The sequence below is a fragment of the Eptesicus fuscus genome, chromosome 19 (assembly GCF_027574615.1).
Source record: "Eptesicus fuscus isolate TK198812 chromosome 19, DD_ASM_mEF_20220401, whole genome shotgun sequence".
In the NCBI taxonomy this organism is placed as follows: Eukaryota; Metazoa; Chordata; class Mammalia; order Chiroptera; family Vespertilionidae; genus Eptesicus; species Eptesicus fuscus.
The window spans coordinates 50,969,863-50,993,972 of NC_072491.1; the positions used below are offsets into that span (position 1 = coordinate 50,969,863).

Below are 24,110 nucleotides of genomic sequence, written 5' to 3' on the forward strand. Positions count from 1 at the left end.
CGTCCCTCACTTGGTAGCCGTCAGGGAAGCAGCAGAGTCGCAGGTCCACGCGGTGCTGAGCGGCACGGGAGAGGCCGGCCGCGGGCCACGGCCACCTGTGGTCCCGGGACAAAGGCGCCGCAGGTGCGCGCCCAGAAGGCTCCGTGTTTGATACTGCGACTCAGGAGCTGCACCTCAGTCTGCTAACATAACGGAAACGTCCTGAGCCTGAGTCAATGGCCAGATGCTTCTAGAATATAAACACTTCCATTCATTCATTCATTCATTCATTCTGCCATCTCCGCCCTCTCCCTCCCCCCCCCCCACCCCCCGCTCCCTTCTCAGCACCTATCATGGCGTCTTACCTGAAACACACGTTCCATGCCAGGCATTTGCTGGAGGACAGGCCGAGAGCTGGAGAGGAGAGGGGCTCAGAGGACAGGCTGGGCGCCGGGAACAGAGCAGGGCCGCAATGGCAGGTGGACCGAGGGGCCCGACGAGCCGGGAGGGCAGTGAAGGAGGGCACCCCTGGGGGTGTCCACTTGTCGCCTGTTCCCCGTGTCCTCCGTGGGAGGGCGGGGGAACGACTCGGGACTAAGAGGCCTGCGTGTCCTTCGGGTCCCACGGCTCATGCCGCGCCTTTTAATAAGACATTTTGCCAGGAAAGCCCAGCTCGCCTCCCCCCAAAGCATAAAGCCCCTGACTTGGGTCTCAGATAAGTTACCTGAATGTGATGTCACTACAGTAGCACAGAGGCCGTGAAACTGGGAGGCATATGGAGGGAGCGAGTGTGTATTTGAAGAGACTGACTTGGCTGTGATTTTGGAAAAGACTTTTGATTTCCTCCCGTAGCTTTTCCTCGCTTTGCAGGAAGGAATAGAAAGCCCAGCATTTGGCATAGATTTACAGTGAACAGGACAAGAGTCTTCCCCCTTCTTGAGCCATCTGCCTTACCCTGACTCTCTCTCCCTCTTTGGTTGCAGGCCAGCAAGGAAGAGGGAGCCCTCACAGCATTTCAGGGCCACGGCGCTGCCGGCGCTGCGAAGAGTTGCAGGGACACAGTTTTCTCCAAGGTAAACATCACCCTGTACCAGGCAGCGGCCGCCGTTAGCGTTGGCCAGCCGCGGGGGGATCGCACAAAGGCCTGTTGTTTAGTCTGCGAGGCGCCTGGGGTGGGAGGCAGAGGAGGCACAGGGGGCGGCTGCCCGCCGGCACTGTTTCCAGGAGCACCCGTCAGAATCTGGGGCTCGCTGAGCTGGGCTCATCCTGTGTGGGAAAAGGGAGCGGAGGGGACGGTTCTTAGAGATCCATGCAAACCAATGCCAGTGTGGTTCGACTACACAAATAGCACTTGATCTTTTATGAGCCAAGAGTTAGGTGGTTCCCTCCAGAGGTTAAGATGAAATGCAGACCGTAGTCACGTCACAGGGGGGGGGGAAACGCGCACCCGAATGTTTTACACCAACTAAGACTTGTGACTCTGACAGACGTGAGAGAGCCATGCTCTTCTTTAATGAAAATGCCTTTCGTCGGTCACTAACAATTGCTCCATGCAGTGAATGGCTGGGAAAATCATATTTTAATGCTGCTTTTGGGGGGAGGGGGAGGTGTGTGTGTGTGTGTGTGTGTGTGTGTGTGTGTGTGTGTCAGACGGCAGACAGGCAGATGCACAAAGAGAAGTCTGAGAGCGTCACACTGTACTTTTGGAGCAGTAACTGCAGGCGCTTCCTTCACGAATCGTGAGCTCAGCGGGAATAAAGGCTGGGCAGAAGCAGCTGGATTCGGAGTCAGCTCCAGCGATCCTGAGTTAGCTGCCAATATTCTCGCACAAATTGCTGTGTCATTTCTGTGACATCCCCTGGGGCTGCTCCGTCTGGAGCTAAAAGCTGCTTTTGCTCAGCCCTGAATTATGTCTGATGAAACGCCTCCTTCCTCCTGATAAAGCTATCCAGGCACGCGCGTGTGCGCGCGCGCGCACACACACACACACACACTCACACACACACAGAAATATATGCTCCAGTTTAAAAGAAAGGAAACTTGTCGACTTTCCCTGTTGGCAGTCGACATACCGTTGCCATGTCTGGGTCCCTAGCTTGCTGGAAGGGAGTTCAGATGGGGGAGGGGGATCCTTCCAGCCTGGCTGTCCTTTCCCGGGGAGCAGAGGGGGGGCGTCGGAGGGGGTTTTGCCGTGCGGCTGGCTCCTCTGTTCTGACAGAGAGGACATTGTTCGCTGACAGGGCTGGCAGCTCTGTGCACACTGCACGGGCCAGAGCAGAGCAGGGAGAAGGCGCAGGCGCCGCAGCTGTGTGCCAGCTGAGAGGGTTAAAAAAGACCCTTTGCCAGCTTCTCATTGTGTAGACGCGGGTCCCGATTTGGGGAAATTGTTTCCTTGAAGAGACGTTTTCTTCACATTGCATTATACTGAGTAACCTGAGAAAAGTCTGCGAGGTAGTAGCAGTGTGCCTGCTTTAATCCTGCAGTGGCGGGAATTCGACCATGGCGTGTGGAGATACTACATAATGCTCTCCAGGTCCATCCATGCTGTTGCACATGGTAGGAGTTTCTTCCTTTTTACAGCAGCGCAGTATTCCATTGTGTAGATGTACCACAGTTTTCTAATCCACTCATCTGCTGATGCGCACTTAGGCTGTTCCCAAATCTTAGCTATGGTGAATTGTGCTGCTATTAACATAGGGGTGCATATATTCTTTCTAATTGGTGTTTCTAGTTTCTTGGGATATATTCCTAGAAGTGGGATCACTGGGTCAAATGGGAGTTCCATTTTCAGTTTTTTGAGGAAACTCCATACTGTTCTCCACAGTGGCTGCACCCGTCTGCATTCCCACCAGCAGTGCACGAGGGTTCCTTTTTCTCCGCATCCTCGCCAACACTTGTCGTTTGTTGATTGCCATTCTGACAGGTGTGAGATGGTACCGCATTGTCATTTTGATTTGCATCTCTCAGATGATTAGTGACTTTGAGCATGTTTTCATGCGTCTCTTGGCCTTTCTTCTGTCTTCTTTTGAAAAGTATCTCTTTAGGTCCGTTGCCCATTTTTTGTTTGGATTGTTTATCTTCCTTTTATTAGTTGTATAAGTTCCCTGTAAATGTTGAAGATTAAACCCTTGTCAGAGATAACATTGGCAAATATGCTCTCCCATGCAGTGGGCTTTCTTGTTGTTTTTTTGATGGTTTCTTTTGCTGTGCAGAAGCTTTTTACTTTGATGTAGAGCATTAGGCTAAGCGAAATAAGCCAGTCAGAGAAAGATAAATAACAGATGATCTCACTCATTTGTGGAATATAATGAACTAATGAACAACATAAACTGATGAATAAAAACAGATCCAGAGGCAGAGAAGTATTGGTCAGACTGTCAAACCTCAGAAGGAAGGCAGGGTATGGGGTGGGGAGTAAAAGTTCAACCAAAGGACTTATATGCATGCATATATAAGCATAACCAATGGACACAGACATTAGGGGGGTGAGGACATGAGCAGGGGTGGGGGGACAATGGGGGGATAAGGACACATATGTAAAACCTTAATCAATAAAGAAAAAAAGAAATATATATATAAATATTTAATATATATAAATATATATATATATATAAATATATATATATAAAAGAAATATTTATATATAAAAAGAGGTAATATGCAAATTAGCCGGGACACTGTAACAGTTACGACCGGCTCAGGAGGAGACTGCACGTGCAGATGGGTGGGAGGGGACTGCGTGTATGGTGAGGCAAGCCATGGATGGCGCAGGCCCGGAGCGGACACACACACAGGGGGGCCTGGCCAAACTGCCACGGCACGGCTGGAGCAGGCCCAGAGCAGACACACCGCGGCGTTCCAGCAGTCCCACGTCTGCGCATGAGCTGCAGAGGAAACACCTTTTCTGACTGCTCATTGGCTAAAGCTCCCAGCACGCCACTCACAGTGTTCTTGGTAACTTGGGTAATAAGAATCCAAGAAGGTGATCTAGAGGAAAAAAACGAAGGTCTGCTGCTGGAGGGCTAAGAAATGTCATATCCTGCCCTAGCCGGTTTTGCTCAGTGGATAGAGCCTCAGCCTGCTGACTGCAGGGTCCGGGTTTGATTCTGATCAAGGGCATGTACCTAGGTTGCCAGCTCCTCCCTGGCTGGGGCCCAGGTCAGGGCTCATGCAGGAGGCAACCAATCGAAGTGTCCCTCTCACATTGATGTTTCTCTCTGTCTCTCCCTCTCTCTTCCACACTCTCTAAAAATCAATGGAAAAATATCCTCAGGGGAGAATAAAAAAAAGAAAGAAAGAAATGTCATATCCTATGAAAGACACATCTTGAAAATGCCTAAGGAAAGTTGTCATTTTTTCACGGTGAAGGGACTGGAGTTCGTGTTGATGAAAACACCTTGGCGGCTGTGGTGTCTGGCAGTGGCTGCAGCAGCGGGGTGATGGGGCTGGCGCCTTCCCCTGATCAGCCCAGTTGCCTCCCGCAGAGGCCATGGGGAGCAGGCCTAAGCCGTCAGTAGGACATCCCCTGAGGGCTCCCAGATTGTGAGAGGGGGCAGGCTGGGCTGAGGGAGCCCCCCCTCCAGTGCAGGAATTTCGTTCACCAGGCCTCTAGTACTTTATAAACTCCCAGCCAGGCACTGCCTTCAGGTGAGGCCCGCCCTGTGGGGGGTGCCACGCCCAGGAGGTTAGCACATGAAAGACAGCCAGTGGGGCCTGGAAGGCTCAGAGCCTGCGCAGCCTGAAAACTGCCCCAGCAGGAGTGGAGACCACGGCTGGCCCTTCACCCCCGCCTCCCAGCACAGGAACTGCGGACAGGACGCCGAAGTGCCTGGTGGCTCCAGGTTCCTGGGGACTCCTGTGCATGTGTGTGCACGTGCACACGTGTGTGTTGCTTAGTGGAGCAGAAAAGGCTGCTGTCGGGCCGCAGGCTCCATGCTCATAGCCAGCGGGCAGGAGAGGTGGGACTGCAGAGCAGGTGCACCAGCCCAGCCCAGCCCAGCCTCGCTCCAGGCCTGGCTCCCTAAGCTCAAAGGGGTGTCATCGCCCAGTCTCACTGCATTCGGAAAGCCTGCTTGCATATGTTTACAAGAATTATTCACATAAATGGTGACTTTTCTATAATTCCCGGTGTGATGCTGTCAGGTACCGTGGGCCACAGGCCACACCTGTCAGCCATGTCTCCTGCCCGAAGGGGGTCATTGCTGCGTCACGGTGCCAGTTGTGTCAGACCTGCTGCTCTGTGTGTCCGACGCTCAGGCTTTTACCATGTGTTGGACAACTTCTTAAGGATGTTCTTGTACAACCCTTTAAAAATGTTTAAAGTACATTTGCATGATGATATTTTCAAGTAAACACACACACACACACAACACACACACACACAAAGGAAAATTAACCAAGGTGTTACCGAACCTTTCCCTTTATTGTTCCAGTCTGTTTCATTATTTATCTGGTCTGGCTTAGAAGCAGCTTTTATTTGATTACTAGCGTTCCCGTTGCAGGAAAAATCCTGCAATAGGATTTCCTGCTGCACTCTACCCCGCCTCCGCTCCTCCCTTGTCGCCCGCCCTGCCTTCTCCGCCAGCCCGCCTGCTTTTCCCTTCCCCCGGGCCCTGACTTAGCTCCTCCCTTCTCCTCCCACCCCCCCCGGCTTGCTTGCTTCTTCGAAGCTTTACTCCCTTCTGCAGCTCTTGGCTTCTTTCGACGCTGTCTTGATATGCAAATTAGCCACCATCTTTGTTGGGGTAATTTGCATACTCGTCCTGATTGGCTGGTAGGCGTGGCTTGGCTGGTGGGCGTGGTTTGTGTGTAGCGAAGGTGCGGTCAATTTGCATATTTGTCTATTATTAGATAGGATTTTTAACACCCGGGTTAAGGGCTGGTGAGGGGGGTGGGGAGCCGGGCGTGTTTGCCGCTGCGCCGGGGCTCCGGGGGCCTGGTGAGTTTGCAGTGGCTGCCGGCCCGTCCTGCCTTGTTCCTTTCTGCTGGAGCCCACAGTGACCACTGGGCCCTGCCCAGTCCTTCGCTTGTGTTGGTGACATCCTGGCTCCCACAGCGCGTGGCCGTGGTGCGCCCAGAAGCACGGCGGGGAGCGCGCAGGCAGCTGAGCCAGCGTGTGCCTCTCACATCGGGGCATGGATCCTGTAGCCATCAGGCCTGGCGTCTGGGAGTGGGGAGCGAGTGTCATGTGCCGTCTGTGTCTGTTATGAAAGGAACGTGTAGCGACAGGGGAAACGAGTGGCCACTGCTGACGCCGGTCCGTTGGACGGACCCTGAGACGGCACTGACTTCAAGGCGAACACTGCCTGGGCCCTCGGCGAATGTTCAGCCACTCAGAGAGGGCTCTGGGGCGAGGGCCCCCCAGCTGGTGCGCGTGGACACACCGGCACTGGGTCGTCTGCGCCAGAGTCGGGCCGGGGCTCTGTGCGTCCCACCGCAGGCACCCCCTGCACCGCACCAGATCTGCCTGACGCGCACGTCCCTTCAGGGTCTAGAACACCCTGCCGTCCCCACACAGGACACGCGTGGTGCACTCGGAGTGGGTGCAGGTTCCGGCTGCGTGCTGCCCCCGGGCCTGCTCACCACAGCCCAGGCCGCAGGGCGAGCTGTGCTGCGTCACGTGCCTGCGTGGGGCACCCGCAGCTCTCGGGGGCCAGGGAGGTCGCTGGCCCTTTCCAACACCCTTTTCAGGGGCGGGTCCTGGACCTCCCATCCTGGTCCTGCGAAGGTCTGAGCCGGTGGTGGTCCGACTGCAGGGACGTGTCCGTGAATGCACGTGTGCCGTGCTCCCTCCCCCGCTGGGGGTGGACACAGCCTCCCGGGGCGCCCTTAGCCAGCACGCAGGGTGCTCGCGTGTTCATGGTGCAGCTCCCCGCATGCCCCACAGGAGGACAGAGGGCTCACTTATGGCCAAGCATGTTGGGAGACAGAGGTTACACAGAATCAAATGGATTTGCTTGTGGCAGGTTTCTCAGAATGTTCCTGTGACTCCCCAAAGCCAGATGCAGAATGTCGGGTCCCTCGAGGCGGAAGAAATGTCCTGGGGATGGGCAGTCAGACAAAGCGACGGGGGAGCCCACCGGGGCTGGCGGTGGGGGTGCGGCCACTGGCGCGCTGCCACTGAGGCCTTCAGCTCCATCCAGCGTCTTCAGTGAAACGTCAGGGGAGGTCCAGGGAAGCGTTTCAGTGGGTGTGAACTCAGGGCAAAGGAACATATGAATGGACGTCTTTCCACGAAGCTACTTGGTGTGCGCGCAGCGCTACTCGTGAATTAGCTTTCACTTTCATCAGCAAGGAGGTGCCCGGGAACTGTGTTTGGCAACTTGGAGAACGTTTTAGCGTTTGAATTTCCCTATTTACAGTACAGCGGCACGCAGTCAGGCGTTGGCACGTCTGTGAGGGAAGGCAACGCTTCAACATTCTCTGTTGTAATCTAACAATTTATTTCAGGGTAAGAGGAATCAGTCTCATTTGGAAAATGTTTTATACAAATACTAGAGGCCTGGTGCATAAAAATTTGTGCACTGGTGGGGGGGCATTCCTCAGCCCAGCCTGCACCCTCTCACAGTCCGGGAGCCCTCAGGGGATGTCCACCTGCCAGCTTAGGCCCACTCCCCAGGGGAACAGGCCTAAGCTGGCAGTCAGACATCCCTCTGGCAGCCCGGGAGCCCTCGGGGGATGTTGGACATCCTTAGCGTTGCCGAGGAGGCGGGAGAGGCTCCCGCCACCCCCACCACTGCACGCGCACCGTCAACGGAGCTTGTGGCTGAGCGGCGCTCCCCCTGTGGGAGTGCAATGACCACCAGGGGGCAGACGCTCAACACAGGAGCTTGTCCCTGGTGGTCAGTGCACATCATAGCGACCGGTTGTTCCACCGTTAGGGTCAATTTGCATATTACTCTTTTATTATATAGGATTGGCAAGAAAACTCTTAACTGCATTTCTATGGATTTTAAAAATGCTGACTCGCCTAATGTAAATGATGACAAATTGCACAAGATTACTTCTTTCTTCTGCATTGCTGTAGTTCTGTGGTCACTGCCTTTGACTACCCTGAATTCTCACACGGCTCTGCCTCATGCTGTGCTTGTTAATCCGCACGTCAGAGGCCTGTTTCTAGGTCCCTCCAAATGTCAGTTTTTAAAAACCTAACCTTCCTCTTATCCATAGTGTTTTACTCATAATTGAAATTCCAGATCACTTCATTCACATAGGCCCTTTTGTTTTGTATTAGAGAAAATGAGAACAGTAACGTGTAGGATTTTTCTCTTCATTGGCTGGAAAAAAGAAACATATTTGAGATATTTATATCCTCTCTCTCTCTCTCTCTCTCTCTCTCTCTCTCTTTCTTTCTCTCTCTCTCTCTCTCTCTCTCTCTCTCTCTCTCTCACACACACACACACACACACAGTCTGAACTATACATGATGTGGTGCCCTGAATGGCTTCCTGAAACAACCCACCCCCCACCCCCCGCAAAATGACATCAGGCAAAAATGAAGGAAGTCTGAATTAATTTGAAATCTGAATAACAAATGTACCAATATTGGTTCACTAATTCTAACAAAGGTACCATGCTCATGTAAAAGTTAATATCAGACTAGAAAAAACACAGTAACTGTATTTATAACTAAAGTATTAAATGGATTCCAGCCTGTCTGGGAATAAGAATTGGAGTAGAAAGCGATAACGATTTCTGCTGATGCCGAAGTCAGTCACCTGTGAACACTGCCATCTGCAGCAGAGGCTGGCAGAGCCCGGGCAGACCACCAGCCGCGTCCGTCTCCCCCCACCCCCCTCCCTCCCTCCCCCATGCCCATCCAGAGAGGCGAGGCCGCAGGCGCCGAGGCCCGGGCTCCGTTCCCAGGCCATCGATGTCGGGAGCCCTGCTTGACCTGTTGAACCTCCACAAGCTTCACGTTCCGTTTCTGTGAAATCGGGGTCAAACCACATTTTTCCCTCGGGGACTCTGTGGTTTGGAAAATTCTGACTCCGAATATGCGTGGGAGGTCTGCTTGTGATTGCAGCTATGGAATTCATTGAAGATGAAACCTTGGCACGAACGCATTTTACGTGATTACATAGTTTATAGCATAAGGGTAGTCGTTTCTCAGCACTTGTGAACTCTGCCAAAAAAGAATAGTCCCTGAAAATAACATTGTTGACATGTGAGAGTCATTTATGCATGAAGACAAGACCATAATTTTTTAAATTATCCACACTGAATCTGAACTCAAAATCGTATTAAATTATCCCCTAATTTGTGATAGTGTTATTGTTCATATGAGGTACATTTTCAAACAAAGGTTTTAGGTTAATATGCTTTTAGATAGGCTTAAATGCAATTTAGTTTGAATTTTTATTTAATACTAGAGGCCCAGTGCATGACTGAATCATGCACATGCAGGGTCCCCTACACGCTTTCGCTTTTCGCGGTGGAGCTGGGTGCCTGTCTGCTGGTGCACCAGGCCTTTCAGAAGCCTCCGGCTAGCCGGAGGCTTCTGAAAGGCCTGGTGCCGGAGCAGACAGGCACCCAACTCCCCCACTTTTGATGGTCCGCGGCCGCTGAGGGGGCTACCCTGCTGTTGAGAGGCGCAGGGGGAGGGACTCCCGCCCCCTGCGCCTCTCAACGGCCACTGAGGGGGGCTGCCGCGGACACCTGGCTACCCTGCCGTTGAGAGGCGCAGCTGGGTGTCTGCGGCAGGCCCCCTCAGCGGCCGCGGATCTGGCCGGTCAGAGGCACAGGGTAGCCCCCTCAGTGGCAGCGGATCCGTGCCTCTCAATGGCCGGATAGGCCACCCCGAGTCCCGCCCCCCAGCCTCCTGCCGCCCAATCGTGGGCGTAGCGGAGTGATGGTAATTTACATGTTACTCTATTATTAGATAGGACTAGAGGCCCAGTGCACGAAATTCATGTGGGGGGGGGGGGGCGGGAGGTGTCCCTCAGCCCAGCATGTACCCTCTCCAATCTGGGATCCCTCTCACAATCCAGGACTGCTGGCTCCCAACTGCTCGCCTGCCTGCCTTCCTGATTGCCCCTAATCGCTTCTGCCTGACAGCCTGATCACCCCCTAACCACTCCCCTGCCAGCCTGATTGATGCCTAACTGCTCCCCTGCCAGCCTGTTTGCCCCTAACTGCCCTCCCCTGCAGGCCTGGTCACGCCTAACTGCCCTCCCCTACAGGCCTGGTCTCCCCCCCCCCACAACTGCTCTCCCCTGCAGGCCTGGGTCCCCCTCAACCGCCCTTCCCTGCAGGCCCGGTTGCCCCAACTTCCCTCCACTGCTGGCCTGGTCACCCCCAACTGCCTTCCCTTGCAGGCCTGGTCCCTCCCAACTGCCCTCCCCTGCTGGCCTGATCGCTCACAACTGCCCTCCCCTGCTGGCCTGATCCCTCCCAACGGCCCTCCCCTGCTGGCCATCTTGTGGCGGCCATCTTGTGTCCACATGGGGGCAGCCATCTTTGACCACATGGGCAGCCATCTTGTGTGTTGGAGTGACAGTCAATTTGCATATTGCTCTTTTATTAGATAGGATAATTTATAGTGTTAAGTGTTATTTTAATTTAGGACAATAAAATTTTGAACACCTAATTATGTTTAAGGTTCTTGTGACATCTAAGACCCCACCACGTGTTTATAGTATGCTTCCTGAGTTAATCATCAGAAAAAGTTACTCATCTGAAAATTATTTCTTAATTTCTTTTTTAAATTTTTAAGTTACCATTGACATGCAATATTTTATGAGTTTCAGGGGTCCTTTTTGATTCCTTTTGAGCCAGCCATTGTCCATTATAAGAAGCTATTTTCTGGATTATGTTTATATTTCTTGTATTTCCTAGCTGTAGTATCTGGGTGCTGTGCTTTGCTGAGAGGCATAGAAGAAAGAAGCCTGCCTTAGGGCTGCCTGAACATCAGCCTCAATAATAACCACTTGATGGTGGAAACTGGGGGAGGCGGGGGCGGTGAATGGTGCTTCTCAAGTTTGACTATCCATGAAGTCACTCCGAGGACTTTTAAAAGTCCCCATGTGCAGGTTGTACCCTAAACTGATGAAGCCCGTTTCTGGGGGTGCTTTTTAAACCTCCCTGGGGGCTCTTGCAGTGCCGCTAGGCTGAGACCTGGCAGCCTGGCGGACGGCGGGGAATGCCCAGGGCAGTCTTCTGTGGCAGGATCCTCCCACTCTGAGACTGGGTGGCTTGAGTGGCTGTGGGCAGTTAAAGAGGGCAGACCTTCAAAGTGAAAGAAGTTCGCCAATATTAAGAAAGAAAAAAGCCTGTCCCTTACCCTGCATCTCCACGCCACAGATGCCAGGAGACTTTGGATTCTGAAAAGATTTAGGGAAAGTCTCCCGCATGCCTCGGTGCCCCAGTGCTTGCTTGGCTTCTGTCTTGGGAATTGGGGGATATTTTAGTTCACGCTCAGGATCAGTGGGAGCTACATGTATGGAGCACACCAGGTAAGCATCCGCTCTATGCTAACGCCACGTCTCAGCCAGGAAAGATAGAATGTATTCACTTCAGAATAAAAGCCAGAGTTCTGGTCTGTTAGGGCAATTCTATCTCACTGTAATTGGATATTTAATATTTTATTCATTCATTCATTCAATAAACACTTAGCAAATATGCATACTACTCCAAAGATGGTTGTAAAATGCCAGAAGAGTTGTTTTCATTAATCCTCACCCAAGAACAATTTTTCTATTGATTTTTAAAGAGAGTGGCAGGGAGGGAGGGGAGAGAGAATGAGAGAGAGAGAAAGAGAGAGAGGTGAGAGAGACACATTGGTGGTTGCCTTCCACTTGCACCTGGACTGGGGTGGGGATCGAACCTGCAACCCTTCTGTGTGTGGGCCGATGCTCTCACCACTGAGAACACGCCAGGGCTGTATCCATTATCTTTTGCTCCCTGACAGGCTTGGTGGTCTAACATGACCATTTATTTAGCTCATGACTTTGTAGTTGGCAATTTAGGCTGCACTCCTCTGGGCATTCCCTCTGGTGTCAACCAGGCCTCCACGTGCCACAGAGCTCGGCAGGGACTTGGCGTTGCTGACCTTGGCTGGGCTCTCACCTGGCGGGGGCTTCGCTGGGACGGCCCTGATGGAGCTGTCGTCACGTGGTCTCCACCCTTCACGGGGCTGGCCTTGCGGTGCCTGTGGGGAGCTGGGTTACCCAGGGAAGCGGAGGCGGGCCACAGCCTGAGGCTCAGCTCCGAACTGGCTCCCCGCCCTCCTGCCACGCCTCTGGGCCCCGCCCTCCTGCCACGCCTCTGGGCCCCGGCTCCCCGCCCTCCTGCCACGCCTCTGGGCCCGAGCAAGTCAAGTCCAGCCTGGACTCCAGGGTGAGGAACTAGACTTCCTCCCTGGACACATGGTGCAGGGAGGCCACGTACACAGGGTAACGGGAGGAGGGAATTACTGTGGTTATTTTTGCCATCCACCACACGTGGGAAACTACTTCTGTCTTAGGACATTGAGGAAGGTTTCAAAGGAGAAAATAAAAATGCATTTTTCACATTTTTAGATGAAAGCAGTCACATGCAGTTTCCTTAGTGAAAAACAATATGGAAACCGTGACTCTCCTGAATGTAGGAGAAACGCCACACCCAGCAGAGCGCGGCGGCACCGCGCACAAGCCTTTTCATTTATGTCGAAAGTAGCCGGCACCGTGGCGACGACCAGCATGGCCCACGGGAGCTGCCACAGCCCGGTGGCTTTGCCGCGTGACCTCGGGCAGGGCGCCGCCCTTTCCCGCCTCTCCAGTCCGGGAAGATAGGCCTTTGTGTCAGGAGCTTTGGCCGCCCAACAAGCCGCCCCACCCACCGCTTCACCGCTTAAAACAACAGCCGTGCGGTGGGTCCCGGTGCTGTGGGCTGGCCCAGCCCCGCACCTGTGGCTCGGGTGCCCTCGCGTGTGTGTCTGTGGTCAGCTGGCCGTCAGCAGGTGCCCGGGACAGTGAGCCCGAGGCCAGCGGAGCGCTCAGGGCAGAGACACGGCATCTCCTGCTGCAGGGCCGCAGGGTCAGGGTGCGAGGAGCGAGGGTACGAGGGTGTGACCCTCCACACCTGCCTGGACCTCACAACGACTTTACGAGGAGGAAGTGAAGGGTGACTTGATCTTTCCCCGTGAGGCTCCGGGTAAAAGGGACCTGGCAAAGAGTGGGGTCAGTAAGTAAAAACGCTCGGTTTCCTCCCGTTAGAAATCAGATTTGCAGCCACAGTCCTTAGTCGCCTACTTTTAAGGAGCAGCAGATGGTCCCCTGAGTGCTGCTCACGTTCTTTCCCTGCGGCGAGGGGTCCTGGGACAGGAAGCTCCTGCCGGGCGTGCCCGGGGACCTGGGCACAGAATCCAGGCATCGCCTGGCGGGCTGAAGGGGTGCGGCAGGGCGCCCGCCCTCCTCACGGCCGTCCAGGAGAGAGACCGCTTAATTAATGTGAAGGGTCAGCTCAACACGGGCCCCCGAGACCAGAAAGGGCAATACTGCAGCTCCACAAATACGAGAGGCCTTGTTCATGGGGCAGAACCTGTTTTAAACCTATACAAAGAATGAAAGCCTTAATAAATCTTTATTGGTTTCTTTCGCTCTCGTGTTATAAGTATTTTCACCAAACCCGCCAAAGCCCCATGTAGTTCCAGGTTAACCCATAAATTGCTCTTGGAGCCCATACGTTGGGTTCAGTGGAGATTTCTTTATCTGGCAGCTAGGATACCTCTATCGGCGGTGTGAGGTGAGTCCAAAGAAATCTACCTTCTTTGGAATGAATAGAACATCGGAGGTTATTGGAGGATGTGTGGTACAGAAACCTGCAGATCCGCACTGAAGATGTGACCACTTCCAACAACTGTGAACCTCGACGCTCCTTAAGGGATGGACCTCTGCGTCCCCACCCCAGCCTGTGAAGCCCCAAGGCCCCCCAAAACTGAGGCCACCTGCTTACTTCCCATTATCCCGCAGTCCCGTTCATGAGCACAGAAGGGCCTCGTGGAGGAGTGGTGGAGACCATCGCTGTCACTTTCTTCCTCTCTGGGGGGAGGGGGGAGAAGGGCTCAGGGGAGGAGGAAGGAAGGCTGGCGGTAGCTGCTGAAACGCTGTGAGCCTCAGTGCCTGATTTCATCGGTAATAACACAAAGTCACGTGGAACTACAGGGCAGTCCCATCACCTTTGCAGTCATCACGTTATTTATTAACAACCACACAAATACCGAATCCCAGAAATGTAGGTTCCGGGAAGAAAAGGGCCTGTGAGTTACAACGTTCTGGGCGGCCCATCGCAGCCAGGCCTGCCGGTGGCCTCGCTTGTGTTCCCACAGCCCGGGGTCACATCCATAATCACGGCCTAGTTCACTCCAGCACACACATGCGGGTCCCCCTTCCCCTGAAGAGCCCCTGTCTGTGAACACTCGGCGTTTGTTTTTAAAGTGACGCTTTATGGGCCAGGGAAACACCCCAGCCCGGTCTGAGCATATGGTGGCCAGCGCTGCCGACGTGGTGAGTCTGTCTGCGCCGAGAGGGTTCTGCGGCACGCAGGCGTGTTGGCAGGGGAAGCGGGGTTTGTTGAGACTGGTGGGCCATCTGGGCTTGCTTTTCTAAATGGGATGACTCTATTTATGGCTGACGTCTTTAGGGGGGAATTCCATACTTTTCTACATTTGTTTGCCACACTAGAAGTTGTATACAGGTTTCTGGACCCAAGATAAGAGAGTTTTATCCTTGCAACGTATCTTATATTACTGCCAAGATTTTTTTTTAACAAATAAAAATGAAGCATGAGTGTGTTGGACAAGATCTCAAAGATCCCTAGACGTTCTAAGATTTTTAATATTGTTTCTGCAAAGTATATTGCACATTGTATATTGAGCACGTCTTCAACATGGTTGGAAACCCTGCTCAAAGGAAACCAATCCACAAACTCAGTGAGCATAACCCTCTCATCCCTCACACTTTAGATGATTCGTTCACTATAAATACCGGTTCTGTGTCTGTCACACAAAGGAAGTATTCACTCGCGTACTCACAGGCTGACTGACTAATGGACCCCTGTCCCCTCACCTTCTCAGACCTTAGGACTTTGTTTCTTGTAGGCAATGCCACGTCTTGTAAGAGAATTGGGGGGTGAGAATGGTAGTTTGCCACAGTCCCACCCCGCGCTGTCCCCACAGCCAGCACGCTGAGCGGCGATCACTTCTCCTGGCTTTCTGCTCTGGTTTGCTTCGGGCGGAGTAAGGAAAATCAGAAGACACATTGAACAGGTCGTGTCTTTAGGGGAAATGAGAAACGTGGTGTTTCTCCGAGAAAGAGAAACCCTTTCCCTGTGGTTGGTGCCCAGCTGGCCGCCTGAGGCGGAGCAGTCCCCGCCAGGCCCTGTGGCCGAGCCCTGACCGTGGCCGCGGTGGGCTCCGCCTTCCTGGCGTGGCGAGGCCCTCACTGCGTGTGGAACCACATCTTTCTAACACGCTGTGTAGTGAGGACAGAATGTAAGATCTAGAGTAGGAGGCGTTCCTGGCTGGGCTGGGTCTCGGGCAGCCACTTCATCTCTCATTTGTAAAACACCAGTAGTCATTTCAAATGCATCAAATAGAAGAGCCCTGCCTTGAGTTTCTCACGAGATGGTGTAGCTACTCAAAAAGCAAAAGCTGTGAACATGTTTGATAACCTCAGAAGCATCACACAAAAATACGGTAATAACAACAGCTGGTGTGAGCCGTGGGTGCGGGACGTGGAGAAGGCTCCCAGGTGTGTGGACGAGTGGGTGGAGGTCAGCGGATGCGGGTGACGAACCACAGGGCGGGTCCGTCCCGGGCGCCCGGGCTCTGAGCCGGGTGCGTCTGCTGTGGGATTAGTGTGCTGCGATCAGTGTCTTTCTTCCGTCTGCCATCAAAGGGCTACATCAGATGACACAGCATGCTCCTTTACGTCCATATTCGTTCGTATTTTGTGCTATTCTAGATTTGCATAACTGTGAACTTGAAAGTTCATAAAGTGATTAAGTGGTGTTACGCTAGACAACTGAAACAGTCTGTGATGATTTGTAGTAACGGGCTTTTGTAGAGACAAAGAATGCAGATGGGCCTCCTTTAAATCGGACCTCAGACCTCACAACGGACCACGGCAACAAAACAGCACAGCCGATCCAGGCAGCCTGTCCGGATCCCGCGAGGCCACCCAAACACGACCGCCCATGGCCGAGTGGAGTGTCTGCCGGCTTCCGGCTTCCAGCTCTGGTGTGGTGTTATGCTCGGTTTTCACACAGTCTCATAGGGATGGCAGGCTTGAGTCAAGCCTTCACGCTAAGTGGACGTGGCAAGATGAGGAGAGAAACACACTGCCCTGAAGGCCCCTGGTCGGTGGGGGCAGGACCAGCAAGGGGGCGAGGTCCCTGAGCGGAGGAGGTGAGTGGGATGGAGCAGGGATGAGGGAGACCTTGAAGGAAGCAGCAGCTGCTTTATCTGACCTCACTTCCTGCGTCCTTCCAGCAGTGGGAAGCCATGAGAGGGTTGTAAGCAGAGGGCGTGGTGTGATCAGACTGTTTTGAGAAGACCCGTCCGGCTGGGGTAGGAAGAAGGGATCGGCGGGCAGCATGTGAATAGGGCGCCAAGACAGGAGATGTTGGGGATTTGGACTAGCGGCTGTCTCGGGTGCAGAGATAAGGACCAGCTAAGGGTGGGTTTGAAAGTGAGCCAAGAGGCTGGGGTGTCGGATGAGAGGGTGGGGGCGGGGCTGAGAGGGAGGTACATGGGAGGACCCGGATGTGAGCTGGTGCAGTTAGTGAAGGGCCCCATCCACACAGAGCGGAGCCCTGGGGAGGCCTCTGTGCAGGGAAGAGGCTCGGGCAGCACATGCAGAAGGGCCCCGGCATGTAAAGAAGACGCCAGCAAGGAAACGTGCTGCGCTGTAAGAAAGGGCCGAAAACTGACCCGAGAACAGAAATCCCGTCACCTCACCGGGAAGAGGGGAGCCCTGGGTGTCTTCCCGGACGTGTGGACCCCCCACGGCCTGTCCCTTCCACTCCTCACGTAGGCACGGTGACGGTTCATTGGCGCCAGATGGACAGTTATGCACACCGAACACAGAGATGGGCTCTGCTGTGTCTTCTGTCCAGACAGACACACAGACACACACAAGCTCCCGGTGCTGAGAACGCAGCTCAGGGCCTGGGCAGGCCGAGGGGCAGAGGTTAAATAAAGCCCGTGGTTACATCGAGAGGCGGAATCCCATGTTTGGGAAGAAGGTGTCACAGTGGGCGCCGCCTCCTGCGTCACACAGCCCAGGTCTGTGCCCCGGTCACGCGCTGAGCGTCCTGAGTGGCTCGGGGGCCCCGACCTGGCTCACCACCACCCACTGGCCCTTTGCCCCAACCTGAGAGTTGGAACAGCCTCGGATGGTCCTTGCTGAGAAGTGCCTGTTGGTTCTGAGTTGGTTTTGTGACTGTCTACTTTGTCACTGTCTACTGTGCATGACTTAGATTCCTGGAAATTTCAAATAGACTTTTACTTGAACTTGAATACATTTTAAACAAATTTGAATTAATCACCTTTTAAAATAGCATTTTTCATAAAACATTTCTATTATTTCACAATACCACTCTTTTATAAATACGGATTTATATATACTGGATTTGGTTAAAGCAAGATCCACCGTCGCGCAGAACCCCGTATGTCCTGGGCTCCCGGCATTTGAAGCAGCCGATTCTGAGACGGAGAGGGATGGCATGTCACCGTCCGCATTCAGCACAGCGCTAATGAACTGGAAGTCATCAGGTATTCACTGTGCATTCGAATGCTTCGGCTACATTGCGTTTTTAAAAGGTGCAGACTCGTCTTTAAGTTTGAATAAAGTAAGTTTTGTTCACACAGCAAGGGCCCTGCTTGTGTGGCTCAATGGTTGAGCATCGACCTATGAACCAGGTCACGGTTTGATTCCGGTCAAGGGCACATGCCCGGGTTGTGGGCTCTATCTCTAGGAGGGGGTGTGCAGGAGGCAGTCTATCTATGATTTTCTCTCCATATCATTGATATTTCTATTTCTCTCTCCCTCTCCCTTCCTCTCTCTGAAATCAATTTAAACACACACACACACACACACACACACACACACACACACACACACACATATTTACAATAGCAAGGAAAGCAAAGAAGGACTAAGTGTGTTTGGGTGCCTTTTCTGGGCCAGGGCACTAAACTATGCGTGTTTCACATGACACGAAGGTAGCGGATGTTGACGGTGATATCAGCTATCCTTTCACACACTGAATGGGTCCCTGGAATCCTGGGGCCACTGCAGAGCCAACGTGCAGACAGACACACAGCCGGGAGGCCGGCCGAGTGTGGTGTCAACATGGTTCGAAGAGCTGGAAATAGAGGTCGTGTCCAACTGTCGATCCCGTCTGTCAGTCAGTCAGATTTGTCCCCAAGACATCACAGCTGCCTTCGCAGCCAGCACTGTTGGTATCGGGTGATGACGATGCCAGGGTCGGATTACTGACCAAGCGCCCAGGCTGCAATAAATCCTGCAACGCTGAGTGGCTGCTCTTTGCAATATAACACCTGTCCCAAGCCAGACGTGCATGGAATGAAGGGTGCGAGAGACCCTCAACCTTTTCCACGTGCACTGAGGACCCTATGCCGACAAACATGGTGCTAACGCCCTCCCCCCCCCCCAATAAAGTGACCTACAGAAACCTCAACAGAAGGTTGGAAGTGCAAAGTCAGACAGTGATGTCTAGCTGCTTCCTGCTGGGAGCCAAGAGGAACAGCCAGGATTGCAAGATTTGCAAATAGAGAAGCTTCTGGCAGAAGCCGACAGCCAGCCAGAGGTCAGCGAGGTACGCCGTGCAAATCGCTTCTCCCCAAAGTGGCTGGCTCTGTGGGTCTAATTAAAATCCTAACACATGCATATAGGTTAAAATTACAATGTAGATACTCATTTATTATCTACTAGCTGTACCCGGCCACGCGTTGCTGTGGCTCAGTCTGGTTAAATGGAAAAGAAAGAAAAGAGAAAGCGCACGTTTCTAATATGTTTAATTTCACAATGCTTGTGGGTATACAATATTTTTTGTTGTTCCATTGTCTGTGCAGATATAGAGATTGTCTGGTTTGCCCACTCTAGAACACGCAACATATAATTGTCCATGTGAGAAGCAATCCGTGTCTAGATCTAAACCGCATAATTCTAAAGATTGGCCCTGAGCTTTGTTGATGGTGATTGCAAACGCCAATCGAATTGGGAATTGCAATTTCTTAAATTGAAATGGCATATCCATTGGAATCATAGGAATGTGAGGAATGAGGACATCTTCACCTTTGAAAGGTCCTATGAAGATTGTTGCTTCTATGACGTTGCTCATTAATTTTTGTACTGCAAGCCGTGTGCCGTTGCAAAGCGTTGGCTGGTTGATATTTCACAACATGATAATTGGCACGCCGATTTTCAATTGCAGTACGTGTGGTGGCATCCCTGGCAGATCGAGTGAATTCAAAAATTCTGTTGGATAATTAACCGCTTCATCTGCTTCCACAACAGTGTCGATGGACTTGTATGTGACTGTCTTCTGCGGTTCCGTCCTCCTCGCTCGCGCGCGAGCCCATATCTCCGCCCATGTCTCCATACCTCAGGCTCCTACGGTTCCTCTGATTTTCCCTGTGGTTTTCTCTTTCCTTCTAGTTGTGGGCATTTCAGTCAGCCAGCTTTCCTGTGGTTCTGGATGATGTCCGTTTTGACCTTTAGTTGTATTCTTGAAATTGTTGTGCCAGGCTGCAGGTTAGGTGCTTAACCTATGCCACCATCTTGATTTCCCAATTCTTCTTTTGACATCACTAAATTGCAGAAGTTATGAGGCAATGAAATTCATCCTGAGGTCAGATCAACCGGCACCTTTCCGTTCCCAATTTCCAGCAATTGATGTGAGAATATCTCAGCTGATCAATCGTTTTACAGCTGGACATGCATATTTGTAGTTAATTTTAACGTCTTTACGCGTCACCACAAAGTAGAGTATTTCAGGCAAGCATTTATTCCATCTGCTGGTGTCGATTGAGGAATTACAGGTAATGTTTGCCTGAAATCTCCTGCAAGCAATATTAATGCATTCCCAAATGGTCTGATGTTTCCACACAAATCTTGCAATGATCGATCAAGAGCTTCGAGTGATTTTTTGTGCGCCATTGTGCATTCATCCCAAACAATAAGTTTGCATTTCTGCAATACTTTTGCCATGCCGGATGCTTTGGAAATGTTGCACGTGGGAGTTTCAATGACTTGTATGTTCAATGGCAATTTCAAAGCGGAATGAGCAGTTCTTCCACCTGGTAGCAATGTCGCAGCTATTCCGGATGACACTAGAGCTAAGGCTATGTCATTTTGGGATCGAATTGCTGCCAGAATCAACCTAATTAGGAACATTTTACCAGTTCCTCCTGGTGCATCTAAGAAGAAGATTTCTCCAACCCCGTTATTGACAGTTTGCATTATTTGATCGTAAATGCCTTTTTGCTCAAGTGTTAGCTTAGGAATATTTTATTGCACATACGACAAAAGATCACCCGTGTTATAATTTTGTTCACGACGCAATTCTACATCGAACAAAGCAGCAGCAGATTGATTCGGTGATGGCATTCCCAATTGATTGAGAACTGTGTTCGCAATTTCTAAGCACAAATCTTCAATCATTATCAACATTGAAATGGAATCGGAAAATATTTAGTATAGCGTGTGTTGCTTTTACGTCCAACACATGGCGCTGTTTTTCAAAAAAAGCATGTTTTTACCTGTCACAGGTGTGACATTTATATAATAGTAGGTATAAGGTATATAAAAACACGTGCGTATTTGAATGCAACGTTGTATCAAAATTTCAAAGCAATCGGTGAAGAACTTTCGGAGATTTAAAATTTTGATCAAACGAACATTTACATTTTTATTTATATAGATTAACATTATAGTTTCAACCTTAATAATACAAGACTATATGCCCTGGTCAGTGTGGCTCAGTTGGTTGTGCATTGTCCCAATAAAAAGGTTGCTGGTTCAATTCCTGGTCAGGGCACATGCCTGGATTATGGGCTCAATCCCCTGTAGGGGGCATGCAGGAGGCAGGTGATAGATGTTTCTCTCTCCATCTCCTTTCCTCTCTCTCTAAAAATTAATTTTAAAAAAGAACACAACACTGTATTCATAACTATTCTTGGTAAGACTGCAAAAATAATGCATTCATTCACTCAGTTATATTCTAGAAGTTACATTCTAGAGGGCATCTTGCATAAACCCGTAGACCGCTAACTAAGACGCTGTCGTGTAGGGAGAACAGAAAGGAAGAGGGGTCCTGGGATCAGGCTGGGCTGGGGACAGACAGGAGGGCTTTTAAGGAGACTAGACACACTCAGGGTGTGTGGCTGTGGACAGGAGGACTTAGCGTGGTTGGTCAGTGAAAGCTTCTCTGGGAACATGATGTCTGAAGAGGACAGAAAAAAGGAAAGAGGAACCCGCTGTGTGATAAGCTGAAGATACACAGCATAAAAGACACAGGTGAGGACACACTGGATATGCTCAGGAGCAGAGAGAAGACTCCCGTGGGTTTGAAAGGTCATTGCCAAGGAGACCATGGAACCAGCAGAGGCTGGAGGGGTTGGGCCCGCCAGGCCCATGGCAGTCCTTCAATGAATGTTTGTTGCCCTAACTGGTTTGGCTCAGTGGATAGAGCATTGGCCTTCGGACTGAAGGGTCCCGGGTTCGATTCTGGTCAAGTGCACATGCCTGGGTTGCGGGCTTGATCCCCAGTGTGGGGCATGCAGGAGGCAGCTGGTCAATGGTTCTCTCTCATCATTGCTGTTTCTCTCTCCCTTTCCCTTTCTTTCTGAAATCAATAAAAATATATTTTAAAAAGTGAAAAATAATAATGTTTGTCAAATGTAGCTGAACAAAGTGCATTGTGTCCATGTAAGCAATGGAGATCAAGAGAGAAGCTTAAGAAGCCTAAAGCGTAGAGAAAAGTGTGCTCATTTGTAGAACATTCTTTACAAGTTCCCATTTTTTACAAGAAGGTTTCCCAGTTGGCACCTCCTCCTGCATCACACAACCCCACGACTATGACCCTTTCACGGGACTTAGCTTCCTGAGTGGGCTCGGGGGCCTTGTCCTGACTCAGCACCACACACTTGGAGACACAGGAATGTATTTTTAGATCAGCTTTGACATGCAACCTAAAGACCATGGGACGTGGGAACCAATAACAGACCTGAGATTGTTTTGCACTTCGTGTTGACATTTTTATATTTGAAAATACTTTAAAGTAATGCTATTTTAGTTTAAATAATCAATTATGTTTACCCATACATCTTTCAGATAACATTTTGAGGAATACAGAAAAATCCATCGGCATAATATCACAGGCAGTGAGAGAACTCGTGCTCTGAGACTGAGTCATGCTGTCGCCAGCCCAGACTGCCTTCTTACATAGACTCCACACATGCCTGGTTGACCAGGGTCCAAGGATAAGCCTGTGCACAGAGCCTGGCTTCATGGTTCCCAGCGTCCATATGTGTAGCAAGAGGAACAATGAGTTGTGTCTATCTGATGCTGTTACATCCTGACCATGCTGTGTTCCAGTTACTATCTATATATATAAAAGCCTAATATGCAAATTGTCCCCATGGGAGTTCGACCGGGAGACCGATCGCTCACTATGACATGTGCTGACCACCAGGGGGCGGCACAGAATGAAGGAAGGTCCTAGCCGGCAGCCGGAAGGCCCTGATCCGCCCTGATCGCCAGCCAGGCCTAGGGACCCTACCTGACATGAATTTTGTGCACCAGGCCTCTGGTAAGAAATAAGCAGCATTGGCCAGTGATGAGTTTAAAGCATGAATGAAGAGTCTAGCCGAGGGATTCCCAGCCCTCACAATCTATTCAGATGCTCTGCAGACACTTTACAAATATCCATGTTCAGACCCCCCCCACCCGGCCCAATTCAGCCAACTTCTGGGGTTAGGCCTGGGCATCGGTGTATCGTCAAAAGTCTCCCAAGCGACTCTAACATTCAGCCAGGCTTGAAAACCCTAGTCTGATGCCAAGGAGTTTAATAATTCTCCACTGCCTTCATGATAAAGTTTTTTTGGGGTATGGTTTGTTTGTTTTAATCTCTTTTTATTGATTTCAGAGAGAGGAAGGGAGAGGGAGAGAGGAATAGAAACATCAATGATGAGAGAGAATCATGGATCAGCTGCCTCCTGCATGCCCCCTGCTGGGGATTAAGCCCGCAACCCCGGGCATGTTCCCTGACCAGGAATCTAACTGTGACCTCCTGGTTCATGGGCTTACATGCAACCACTGAGCCGCACCAGCCAGGCAGGTTGGTTTGGTTTTAATCATCTCAGTCCTTGCACTCGCCTCACGTCATCTGGATTCTTCTTTCATTGTTCCCTGAGCCGTCAGAACATCTGCTCCCAAAGGTCAATTCAGTGGGAAATCCTTTACTTTCCTGCCTGCCTTCCTTTTTCCTTTTCTCATCCTTTCCTTGTTTGAAAATCGTATCTTCCTCTGAAGCCTAATCAGCACATGGAGAACTTTTTAAATCTGTGAAGGACCAGCCCACGGGAATGAGCGGTGAAGGTTAGGGTAGGCGTCCTGAGAGGCTAAAACCTGATTCTAAGAAGCGTCGATGTTGCCATGATGAAGACTTCTATGAAAGGTTCTTCAAAATGTACGAAATCAAACACTTGTAATTGGGGTTGGTGCAGAGAGAGGAAGAAAGATGTAGACTACAGTAATTGCTATAATTGAAGGATAATTACAGCTTTGAGCTTCCAGCCCGGCATATGAGCAGGAAGGAGAAAAGAAAATATGATTTTTGTATGTACAATTTAGTTGCTATTTTTTTAAAAAAGCAAACTAATTTGTCGGGATTTAAAAAAACCTCCTTCCAAGCACTAAAATCTCCGAGTTTACCCCTCGGACACACACAGCTTTATGCACTGCACAACAGAACAATGCCACTAACAGTTTTACCAAAAAATGCAAGTGAACACATCATGACAGTTTACTTATTAGTATTTTATAACAGCCACCTTTCTGTGACAGGCATTTGTCAGTGGGTCCAGCTGCTGCCTAACGCAGCGTCTCACCCTGGCTCGGCTGGCT

At 51.3% G+C, this 24,110-nt stretch overlaps 1 protein-coding gene across 1 annotated transcript in view; it reads left to right on the plus strand.

Moving 5' to 3' along the window:
- The window catches only part of PAG1 (phosphoprotein membrane anchor with glycosphingolipid microdomains 1), a 119,251-nt gene that overhangs the window by 68,193 nt on the left and 26,948 nt on the right, over positions 1-24,110 (plus strand). The window contains exon 2 of the mRNA XM_054708668.1: positions 963-1,052. The gene's annotated coding sequence lies outside the window, so the exon portion shown is untranslated. The remainder of the gene's footprint in view (positions 1-962; positions 1,053-24,110) is intronic.